The 10933-nt window shown below is 37.5% G+C and overlaps 1 long non-coding RNA gene across 5 annotated transcripts; it reads right to left on the bottom strand.

Moving 5' to 3' along the window:
* Positions 1-5635: 5635 nt before the first annotated feature.
* Positions 5636-9560, bottom strand: LOC145109152 (uncharacterized). Of its 5 annotated transcripts, none has more exons than XR_013708797.1 (11): positions 8737-9560; positions 8074-8226; positions 7703-7984; positions 7504-7605; positions 7221-7305; positions 6995-7134; positions 6776-6917; positions 6563-6694; positions 6315-6481; positions 6167-6235; positions 5636-6076 (listed from the first exon to the last, which is right to left on the bottom strand). It is a non-coding gene; the product is annotated as an uncharacterized LOC145109152 (long non-coding RNA). The 5 variants fall into 5 exon arrangements; XR_013708798.1 differs by having other exon boundaries at positions 7703-7964; XR_013708796.1 differs by having other exon boundaries at positions 7703-8226.
* Between the last annotated feature and the right edge of the window lie 1373 nt (positions 9561-10933).

The following is a 10933-nucleotide window of genomic DNA, read 5'->3' as shown; positions in this document are numbered from 1 at the left end:
TGTCGATCGCCTGCTAAAGTTGAATGTGAACTTTGATGAAGAGCTGGCAATTGACATCATCCTTCACTCTTTGCCTCCCTGCTACAACCAGTTCCGCATGACCTACCACATGAATAAGGAAGAGGTCACTTTGAGTAAGCTTCAAGGCTTGCTAAGGACTACTGAGAGCAATCTCAAAGATAAGTCTGTTGCATCAACTCCTACTCCTGCTGCTTCCCCAGTCTTGGCAATTGGGCGAGGGAAGGGTAAGAAGAGGAAGGCTCCCTCAAAGAGCCACCATAAGGGAAAGTCTCAAGATGGTACCTCCTCTGGTGGAACCAATTTTGGTTCTGCTAAACCCGACTCAAACCCCAAGGAGGCAGAGTGTCACCACTGCAACAAGATAGGGCATTGGAAACGAAGCTGCCCAGAGTATCTACAAGCAATCAAGGATGGGAAGATCAAGTCATCCTACGCAGGTATTTACACTATTAAATCTAATGATTCATCACATGCTATTTCTTGGGTACTTGATACAGGATGTGGTTTTCACATTTGTTCTGATTTGCAGGGCCTAAGAAGAAATAGGGATGTGGAACATGGGAAGATAAATTTGATCATGGGGAACAGAAGATCGTCGCCCGTCACCAAGATTGGAGTTTACTCTTTAATTCTCAGTAGTGGATTAGGATTAGATTTAAAGAATTGTTGCTATTCTCCAGATATGGCAAGAATCATCATTTCATTTCATGGTTTGTATAGACAAGGTTTTAGATATTCATTTGATAATGAAAAGCGTTCTATTAATGCTTATCTTAATGGTGTTTTTTATTTTGAAGCATTGCCTTGTAATGGAATATATGAAACTATGATGGTTGTAGATAACTTAGGAAATGATGTGTTGTGTATTGATTCATCCAATGGTTTGGATAAAGCATGCTTGTGGAATTGTCGTCTTGGACATGTCAACAAGAAACACATAGCCCAGCTCCATAAGGATGGAGTATTGGAGTCATTCGACCTTAGGGACGATGACGTGTGCGAGTCTTGTTTGCTTGGAAAGATGACCAAGTCACCCTTCACTGGAACTTGTGCGAGGGGTGAGGGTTTATTGGATCTCATACACACCAATGTGTGTGGGCCCTTTAGATCCACCACAAGGGATGCGAGCCGCTTCTATGTGACTTTCACCGATGATTATAGCAGATATGGGTATATCTACTTAATCAAGCACAAGTCAGAAACTTTTGAAAGGTTCAAAGAGTTTAAACAAGAAGTGGAGAATCAGTTGGGCGGGAAAATCAAGATGCTTCGATCCGATCGAGGTGGAGAGTACCTAAGTCTTGAATTCCACGACTACCTCAAGGAATGCAGAATCGTTTTGCAATTGACGCCACCTAGGACACCGCAGTTGAATGGTGTGGCTGAGAGGCGTAATCGAACCTTGCTAGACATGGTTCGTTCCATGATGAATCGTGCTTCGCTACCTATCTCATTCTGGGGGTATGCCTTAGATACTGCCGCCCATATCCTTAACTTAGTCCCTACGAAGAAGGTTGCCAAAACACCTCACAAGATGTGGATAGGGAAAGCTCCCTCATTGGCACATATCAAGGTTTGGGGTTGCGAGGATTTCGTAACACGAGAGACTCACGACAAGCTCAAGCCTCGTAGTGAGTGGTGTATTTTCATCGGCTACCCGCAGAAGCCCTTTGGATATCTCTTCTATAGACCGAGTGACAATGTTGTCTTCGTTGCAAGGAGAGGGGTTTTCCGAGAGCGAGAACTCATAAACCAAGGGGACAGTGAGAGGCAAATTGATCTTGAAGAGATTCAAGAGTCGAGTGATGAAGGAACCTCTAATGCTGGCACTCAACCCGAGGAGGAAACTCCGGTTGAACCGATTGACGAGTCCTTACCTCTTAGACGTTCCGAAAGAGTTAAGGTTCAACCCCAGTTTTATGGTTTTCATATTACTACAGAAGGGGATACGTTCATTAGTGATAGTACACTAGTGAATTTGGACGAACCTAACAGCTATAAGGAAGCCATGGCAGGCCTGGAGTCTGCGAAGTGGAAAGAGGCGATAGACAGTGAGATTTAGTCCATGTATTACAACCAAGTTTGGAATTTGGTTGACAATATACCAGGTCGTAAGACGGTCGGGTGCAAGTGGATCTTCAAGAAGAAGACCGACATGGATGGGAATGTACACACCTATAAGGAGCGATTGGTTGCGAAGGGTTTCACTCAAACTCCCAGAGTTGACTATGATGAAACCTTCTCACCGGTTGCAAAGATAAAGTCTATTAGGGTAATGCTAGCCATTGCTACATTTCATGACTATGACATATGGCAGATGGATGTCAAAACCGCTTTCCTTAACGGGAAGTTGGTTGAGGATGTTTACATGGCTCAGCCAGAGGGTTTTGTCGATGCAAAGCACCCTAATATAGTGTGTAAGTTTGAGAAGTCCATTAATGGACTGAAACAAGAATCTCGCAGATGGAATCTTTGTTTCGATGAGAAAGTCAAAGAGTTTAGTTTTCTATGAAGTGAGAATGAATCATGTGTATATGTCAAAGCCAGTGGGAGTATAGTAAGCTTCCTCGTATTGTATGTCGATGACATACTGCTCATAGGAAACGACATCCTGACGCTGTAGGAAGTAAAGTCCTGGCTTGGGAAGTGCTTCGCTATGAAGGACCTCGGAGAGGCTGCCTATATTTTGGGAATAAGGATAGTGAGAAACAGAAGTAAAAGGCTAATAGGACTTAGTCAGAATACTTACTTGGACAAGGTACTAAAACATTGTAGTATGGAGAATTCTAAGAAGGGGGAGTTACCAATCCAAAGTAATGCCAAGCTGAGTATGACTCAAATCCCAAGTACCGAAGTCGAGATAGCAGAGATGAGCCGAGTACCATACACTTCCACAGTTGGCTTGATTATGTATGCTATGACTTGTACTCGACCTGATGTGGCTTTCGCTTTGAGCATGGTCAGCAGATATCAGGGGAACCCTGGCAAAGCACATTGGACCGTAGTCAAGAATATTCTTAAGTACCTTCGGAGGACCAAGGAATGGTTTCTAGTCCTCGGTGGGAGTGATGACTTAAAGGTGCGAGGGTACAGTGACGCCAGTTTTCAGACCGACAGGGACAACTACCGTTCGCAGTCGGGCTGGGCCTTTACCGTTAATGGAGGAGCAGTGACTTGGAAAAGTTCCAAGCAGGAGACCGTAGCTGACTCAACGTGCGAATCAGAGTACATTGGAGCAAGCGAAGCGTCAAAGGAGGCAATTTGGTTGAAGAACTTCATTGGAGACCTTGGAGTTGTGCCAGCCATGCAGGAGCCTATGGAAATTTTCTATGATAATGAAGGAGCGGTTGCCTTGACCAAGGAACCGAGGGATCATGGTAGATCTCGACATATCGACAGAAAATATCACTTTATTCGACATCGGGTAGAAGAAGGACTCCTCGTAGTGAAGAGGGTATCGTTGGAGGATAACCCAGCAGATCCGTTTACGAAGGGACTGAGTAGGGTTAAGCACTTGTAGCAAGCTAGGAGCATTGGGCTGAAGGACGATATTAGTTTAGATTAGATAGTTTAGAAACGTGTAATAGATAAATTGTAATTAACATTCGATGATTAAATAAGTGGGTATTATTTATGAGTAAAGTTATTGTCTTATATTAATTGTTTACCTATTGTTTCATTTCGCATGTTTTGACTTCCTGAATAATAAAATTATTCGAATGGTCCACAGTCGTTCATATGTTGGAAGTAGGTATGAATGAAGATTGTCATGAATTGGTGTGTAGATTGTCTAAAGTGTATTAGACATAGCAAAAGTTTGCTACAACGTTCATGAGTGATTATGAATTTGATTTGAGCATTGGAATAAACCCACGCTTGCTGGAATCACTTCATTGAATTTATCACGAGTGATCTCAATACGATAATATCATATGGTCTTAAAACCTAGATATATGGTTTATTGTTTACTAATTGGTTGTGCATTGATAATGCGTAAACGCATAAGTAACTTGATGTTATAAAACGCATTGTTGTGTATAACTGATTAATGAATAAGTAAATGCATATAAGTCGAAGTTTATCTGTTCCTTTTATCCTAAGAGGGTAAAAGCGATATCAGGGCCCCTCGATGATTTGGTTTGACTTATGTGCCGGGCCCGGTCAGGACTAAATTTATGTATTCAATTAAGTTCTATGTCAAACGAATCTGAGATCGAGAAACAAGCTGTTGGATAATAAGTATGACTTTGTTCCATGTAATTTTCTGCACGATATCCAGAACAGAGGACTATATACCTTATCTAAAGGACAGGTTACTGATAAGATCAGAGTTCGACAGCGTCTTTGAGAGCTACGATTGCTAATCGGATTGTGCTTAGATTTGTAGTTACTAGACTTATCCAAGTGGAAGACTGTTGGATTAGTGTCTAAGCCCGTAACTATAGTTGGTATGTACTTGACTCGGTTGTGCATGATCCTTTTGGGTTGCCTTCACCAAAGCAACTTGATAGGGTGATTTATGAATAGAGAGGTTAATATGGTTTATTAATATATTATATGAATAATATATTAATGGAGAAGTCATATAATTAAATTAATATTAGACAAGAATTAATTAAGAAATTAATTTTGTGGCTAAAAGACATTAATTTAATATCAGGGACTTAAACTGTCAAATGTGTGATAGTTGAGTATTGGGCTGAGGAGCCTCTTGGACTAGGCATTGACGAAATTAGGATGTGTCCATCCATAATTTCGGCCATAAGGGTCCTATTCCAGAAGCTTCCTTGGATTGCTTAAGGCCTAAGCTGTCCATTAGGGTTTAGACTGAAACCCTAGCAGCACCAGTATAAATAGGACCCTAAGGCTTGCAATTTTCAGCCACTTGATACCCTAGAGAGATCATAGCCAAAATTGTGCATCTCCATTATCATCCTCTTGCTTGTGTGATGTTTGCAAGCCATTAGAGCAGTGACATTTGTGACTCAGAGCTCCAAAGACAAGAAGATCCAAGCTTTTGAAGAAGAGGTAATCATCTAGATCTTATTGATTATGTCAATTTCGAAATATATACACTAGATCTAGGGTTTGTAAAGTATTGGATGAATTGCGTGTACAATAGAGAAACCTAAATCCAAGCATTATGATGCTATTACACAAATTAACAAACAAAAACAACAGGAGCAGGGGAAATGTTATTTAAGAACTGCAAAATCATAAAACTAAACCCACATATAACTCTATAATGTTAAAAATAAACAATTTATAAAGTAGAATGTTATTACATTATGCATATTCTGTAAAGTTGAATTGTTTAATTTCATTTATGAAATGCATAATAAAAAGAAGGATACAATGCAAAATTATGACTTAGTATAAAGTAGTTTTTATGAGAGGAGCAACATACACAAATTTGTTGCAATTTGTGTATTTTATTAAAGCAAACATATTTAATACAGTAAAATCATAAAACTCTATTATATTGGAATAAAAGGAAGCTAATATGTGCTATAAAGAGAATATGTGTTATAAAGTTGATTTTTTATTTGCTTTTTTGCGTTTTTTAAGTAAAGATGTATAAATTCAAGGGCAAACCAGGAAAAACGAAATGCAATTTTCACCAAAACAATCCTAATAACTTCATAAAGGTAATTCAAGCCCATTAAAATAATGTCAAATAGTTCCAACCATCAAAGCAAAACAACCCCGCACAAAGAAAAAACAAATGTTGAAATAGTTTTAAAAGGGAGAATGCACTTAAAATATCCAATTGATTTTAAATGCTTAAAGATGCATTTATTTCTCTATTTTTTGGAATCAAAAGTTCCATCTTGCTATGTCCCAAAAAGCCATCATCCATGATAGTTGAACACACTTTTGTTGATGACATTGCTGGTGGGTCATCAACATCGTAAACTTCAGAAAGATTGTGCTTTAGCTTTGCATTAGGAGATACAACTTTAGAAAAACGGTATTTGGCCAACGGACTTGTCGTTGTGCTTTTCTCAACATTAGAGGCCGGAGTGATATTATCTCCCGTGAATGATATTGCATCCTTTTTTTAAGTACATAAAAAATGTTAGTTAAGTAGTAAATCAAATGAAGTTAAATTTAAATTTAACTTTAAATGTAAAATAAATAGCACCTTTGAATTGGTAGTTTCTTGAGATGTGACTTCAAAGGTTGCAGTGTTGAAAGAGTCAGAATCAACATGCTGCAAATAAGAACACACTAAGAATTGCTTAAACAATATAAATATTATAGGGATTAAATAAATTGTGCAAAATTGATACCTGGTCAATTGTAAACTTCTTTTCAAGTTCAGAAAGTATTTTACAGTCAGCAGTCAATTTGCATATTGAATACCCTTGAACTTAATTTTTCAAATTATAATCAGAAACACAAATTTCCTCTCAAGCAGCTGAGTAATTGCAACGGGGAAAATATGGTTATTACCAACCTAGAAGACAAATGCAATTTAATAACGTGTAAGATAAAACATGAGAATAACAATTAAGTTGTATAGTAAAACAGACCCAACCTCATTAAAAAACATTCCAGCAATTCTTGTGCATTTTTTCTTAAAAGCCTATTAGCATCACCATCAAAAAGAATCAATGAAATTACTCCTGTGCGATCTTGGACTCTAATTGGGATTATAAACCTAAACATACTAAAACACAATAATGAAATACTACATTAATTTGTAAAAAAAATAATAACAAAGAGAAAGCATAAAGTATGTGTTCAATACCTAGGAAGAACAGAAACAACTTTATTTTTGCAGATTGATGATGAACACACAACCACTTATGACACGATTTACATCCCTAATAATACCATGAAAAATTTGTGCACACACGCTTAACTGTACCAAGCACAATTACTCGGCTTACCTATAAAAATTAGAAGTTGTTTTACAATACAATCAATTGAAATTAGGTAAAACTTAAAAAAATACAACAAAATATACCTTTGTGATTTCTTGGATTTCAGTAATGGGCTTGAAGTCATTCTTTCAAAAGAAACTCATCGGTCTCAGAATACAACATGGATGATGAATCTTTGCTACGATTACCAGACACATTTTCAAAAGAATTTTTGGAAACCAAACTGTTCATGAATAAAGTTTAATTTTTGTTATATAAAAATGCATAAAAACAATGCAATATTAAGAAAAAAGATGGAAGCTATCTAACGTGTTCTTGAATGTTAGGATTTCTTCTATGTTATCATTGATGTAAAGCTTGGTAACAAAGTACCAATTTGAAAAAGACAAACGGCCTGCAAAAAAGAGTTAGATTTCAGGTTATTGTGTAAAAAATTGAATAAATATGAATTATTATGTAGTAGTTATTTGAGTAGGGTCAAAACAGTACAATTGGTTTCTAATAAAATATATTTCAATTTGTTGTTAAAGTGGCGGAAATTTATTATTTGTTAAACTATAATGTTGTTTTAGGTACAATAACTGTTTCTCACTCTAAATCTTGAATTTGCACATTCTGTCTACGTGCTTCCTTGCCATGCTTTGACATAAAAGTCTCCATCGGAAAATATAATAGCACGTAACCAAAATTACATCTAAAGAAAATAAAAGTATAACATAGATATTAGGAATGGTAGTGTAAGAAAGAAAAGAATAATAAATTAAATAATTAAATTCAGATTAGGCACTAACCAACTAGTGTTTTTTCTGGAATATTATTTTCAATGATTGTTTGGTAGTTCCCAAAAGAAAAACCGTACATAGGCCCCACAAAATCATTGGATTTGGTAACCATTGTGATGAGACACAAATGTAATTTGTTTGAATTAATCACAAATTTGTTATCCGTAGTGTTATCACCAACATTCTCAACATAATAAGTCTCATTTTCAGCAAGCATCTTTTCAAATCTAAATACCCACCTACTTGGAACTTGAGCTTCAATTTTAGTACCCTATATGCAAAAACCATAATCTAGAATAATAACATAATTATTATCCACCAATGAGAAGTAGTATGCTTAACAAAAATGAGACAAAAAAAATAGTAAATTGAATAAATACCTCTTCATCAACTAATAACATATCAATACGAAAGGTCTTCTTTTTATCATAAGTTAGTTGTTAATCAAGCGAATGACTAGAACTTTCAAAGTGAACTTCTCATGCGACAAATCAAGTTGTCCAAGTAGTGTGACGTTTTTTGGAGCCATGAATCTGTAACACACACAACCAACAAAAGCTACATTATAAACAATGCTAATAAAACTTAAGTCACAGTCCAATATATTCATATAAAATTTGTTGTTGTATTAACTCATAGTCCTTAATTCTGTTGAATAATCCTACTATTTGTTTCAGTAATGCATGATTTTTGCAAATCCTATACGCAAAAGTATTTGGTTCAAAAGTTTTTGTAAAAACTTATAATGCATCCAATACATTGAACGCATTTCATCTACATGTGCATAAGTACTGTATATCAATAAGCAAGTTTGTGAAATAGATTATATAAGCATGTTATATACAATTGAATATTAGATATGATAGGAACTTCATTTGTCTGAGGCATTTCAACAAACACATAGAGTGCGAGATATGAACATTTTAGCAAACATAAAAAATTAACCATCCGAATGAAGCATTCAATCAACAAATAATGTAAGATTAGTTTTTGAATATTATCAGACGATGGTATGTATAAGATGAAGGAAATAAAATGCATACCTGTAACTAAAGATGGGAAATTGCGACAATATGATACATGATAGCAAACGTATTTATACACAGTTTTGATTATAGAATCCATTCGGTTTCCTAAAAAATTAAGATATTACGCTGTGGATTTAAAAATCAAATCCTTTATCGTAGCCTATTATTTCACGAAAACATCAATTCCCTGCCAAATTTTTGCTGATTTTTAGGGGATTTAAAATTGACTTCCGATTGTACAGTTATACAGGCAAATTGTCGGTAAAATAAGAAAATTTTGTATCGAATTATCGTGACCACATAAACAATACAGGAATGTTAGGAATCGGACCGGGTACACGCAGCGGAAACACACTATCACACACTCACAAACCAAACGAGAAAATAAAGCAAGAAGAACACAATAATATTACGTGGTTCGGATTCGGTACAAATCCTACATCCACGGGCCGCAACTAGAGATTTTATTATTGCTAGAAGATTACAGTACAAGTTGGTACATCTACAAATGAATGATGAATGTTCTATTTATAGGCAAAGAGCCGATGCTTAAGGAAATAAAGAATGGATGCATTCCTTTGCTTTTCCTCCAAATGAGGTGTTCCACATTCCTTTGTCTGCCACTTGCTTTTCCCTTTTTATTGCTTTGTGAGTTGGAAAAGACACCAACTACCCAACAATCTCCCACTTGGGGCTTTGAACAACTCAGGCTTTTTCTACCATCCAACTCTAGCAACATTCCTCAGTCACTTCAGTAATCTCTAAACCAGACAAGTCTTCCAAGCTTCCTGTTCCCAAGAACAAGCTAAACTTAGTCTCATTTTTCTAGTTGCAGCCGCCCCTCATCATCAAGTACAAGAAGGGCCAGTTGAAGCTCCCACTAGCTCCAACTCAGCCGTGGCTAATCCCGCCACCGACTCATCCTCTGTCTCAACTGGTTTGGACACTCCACCGGATCCAGAGATACACCGAGGACCACTAACACTCTCCAAACTTAGCAAACTTCCAACAGGAGAGAATTTTTCAGTCTTAGTCTTCAAAACCCAACGGCTCTTTGTAACTGTACCCGGAACACGCCCCGTGCTCCCACTGTCACAGAATCTCCTGACTGGTTTAGACTTTCCGACTCATTCAGCTAACATCCCATTGGCTCCAGAATTCATGTTTGCAAAATGAACTCTCTTAGCCGTAGATTTAGCGAACCAGATTTTGTCTTGCTTAACAGGGACGGTCATACTTCCCTCAGCAGGTACCTCAACCATATACAATGACCCACACTTTATACCATGAGCAATCACCGAATTACCATTGACCACGCTCCATTTACCACCACCAAACCTTACTTCCAGTCCTTGTTTATCCAGCTGACCAACAGAAATCAATTTCTTTTTCAGCTCCGGAATCACCCTGACATTCTTTAGGTTCCATGTAGTTCCCAATGAAGTAACCAGATCAATATCTCCTATGCCCGTTACTTGAAGCATCTCGTCATTTGCCAACCGTACCTTCCCAAAATCTCCTTCTTTTAGATTCACCATTGTTTCCCCGTTGTCCATGGCGTGAAACGAAGCCCCTGAATCCATGACCCAAGAGTCTACAGAACTTTCCATACTGAGTAACAATGCATCATCCCCAGAAAAATTCTCAGCATCAGCAATGTTCAATTCTTTCTTTGGACATTGACTCTTAACATGTCGCACTTCTTGACAGTTCCAGCATTTCACATTCTTCAAAGTTCTAGAAGAACTTTTTCCCCGACTCCCACTGCTCCCACTATTCCTGCTATTCCCTCTACCTCTTCCGACATTTAATAAATCAGAAGAGGAAGATCCACCTTGATTCTTGCGTCTGATATCCTCGCCTAGAACCAAATCTCTAACCCCTTCAAAAGTCATACCACTGGTCCCCACGGAACTCATAACAGCAGTAACTGTTCCGGACCAGCTATCAGGTAGAGAAGCTAGTAGCAGCGAAGCTTGAGTCTCATTATCAAATTTAATTCCCACAGATGATAATCTGGACAGAATTGAATTTAGATTGTTAATGTGAACCGTAACTGAGCCTTCCTCATTCATCCTTGTAGTGAACAGCTCCTTCATCAAGAACACCTTGTTAGCCGCCGATGGTTTCTCATACATATTTGACAGAGCCTCCATCATACCGCGCGCCGTGGTTTCATTCATGATGTTGAAAGCAACGCTCTTCGTCAACG

Source organism: Lactuca virosa, chromosome 4 (genome assembly GCF_052849685.1).
Source record: "Lactuca virosa cultivar CGN04683 chromosome 4, Lactuca_virosa_CGN04683_v6, whole genome shotgun sequence".
NCBI classification, from domain to species: Eukaryota; Viridiplantae; Streptophyta; class Magnoliopsida; order Asterales; family Asteraceae; genus Lactuca; species Lactuca virosa.
This window is presented reverse-complemented; position numbering and strand designations above follow the sequence as displayed.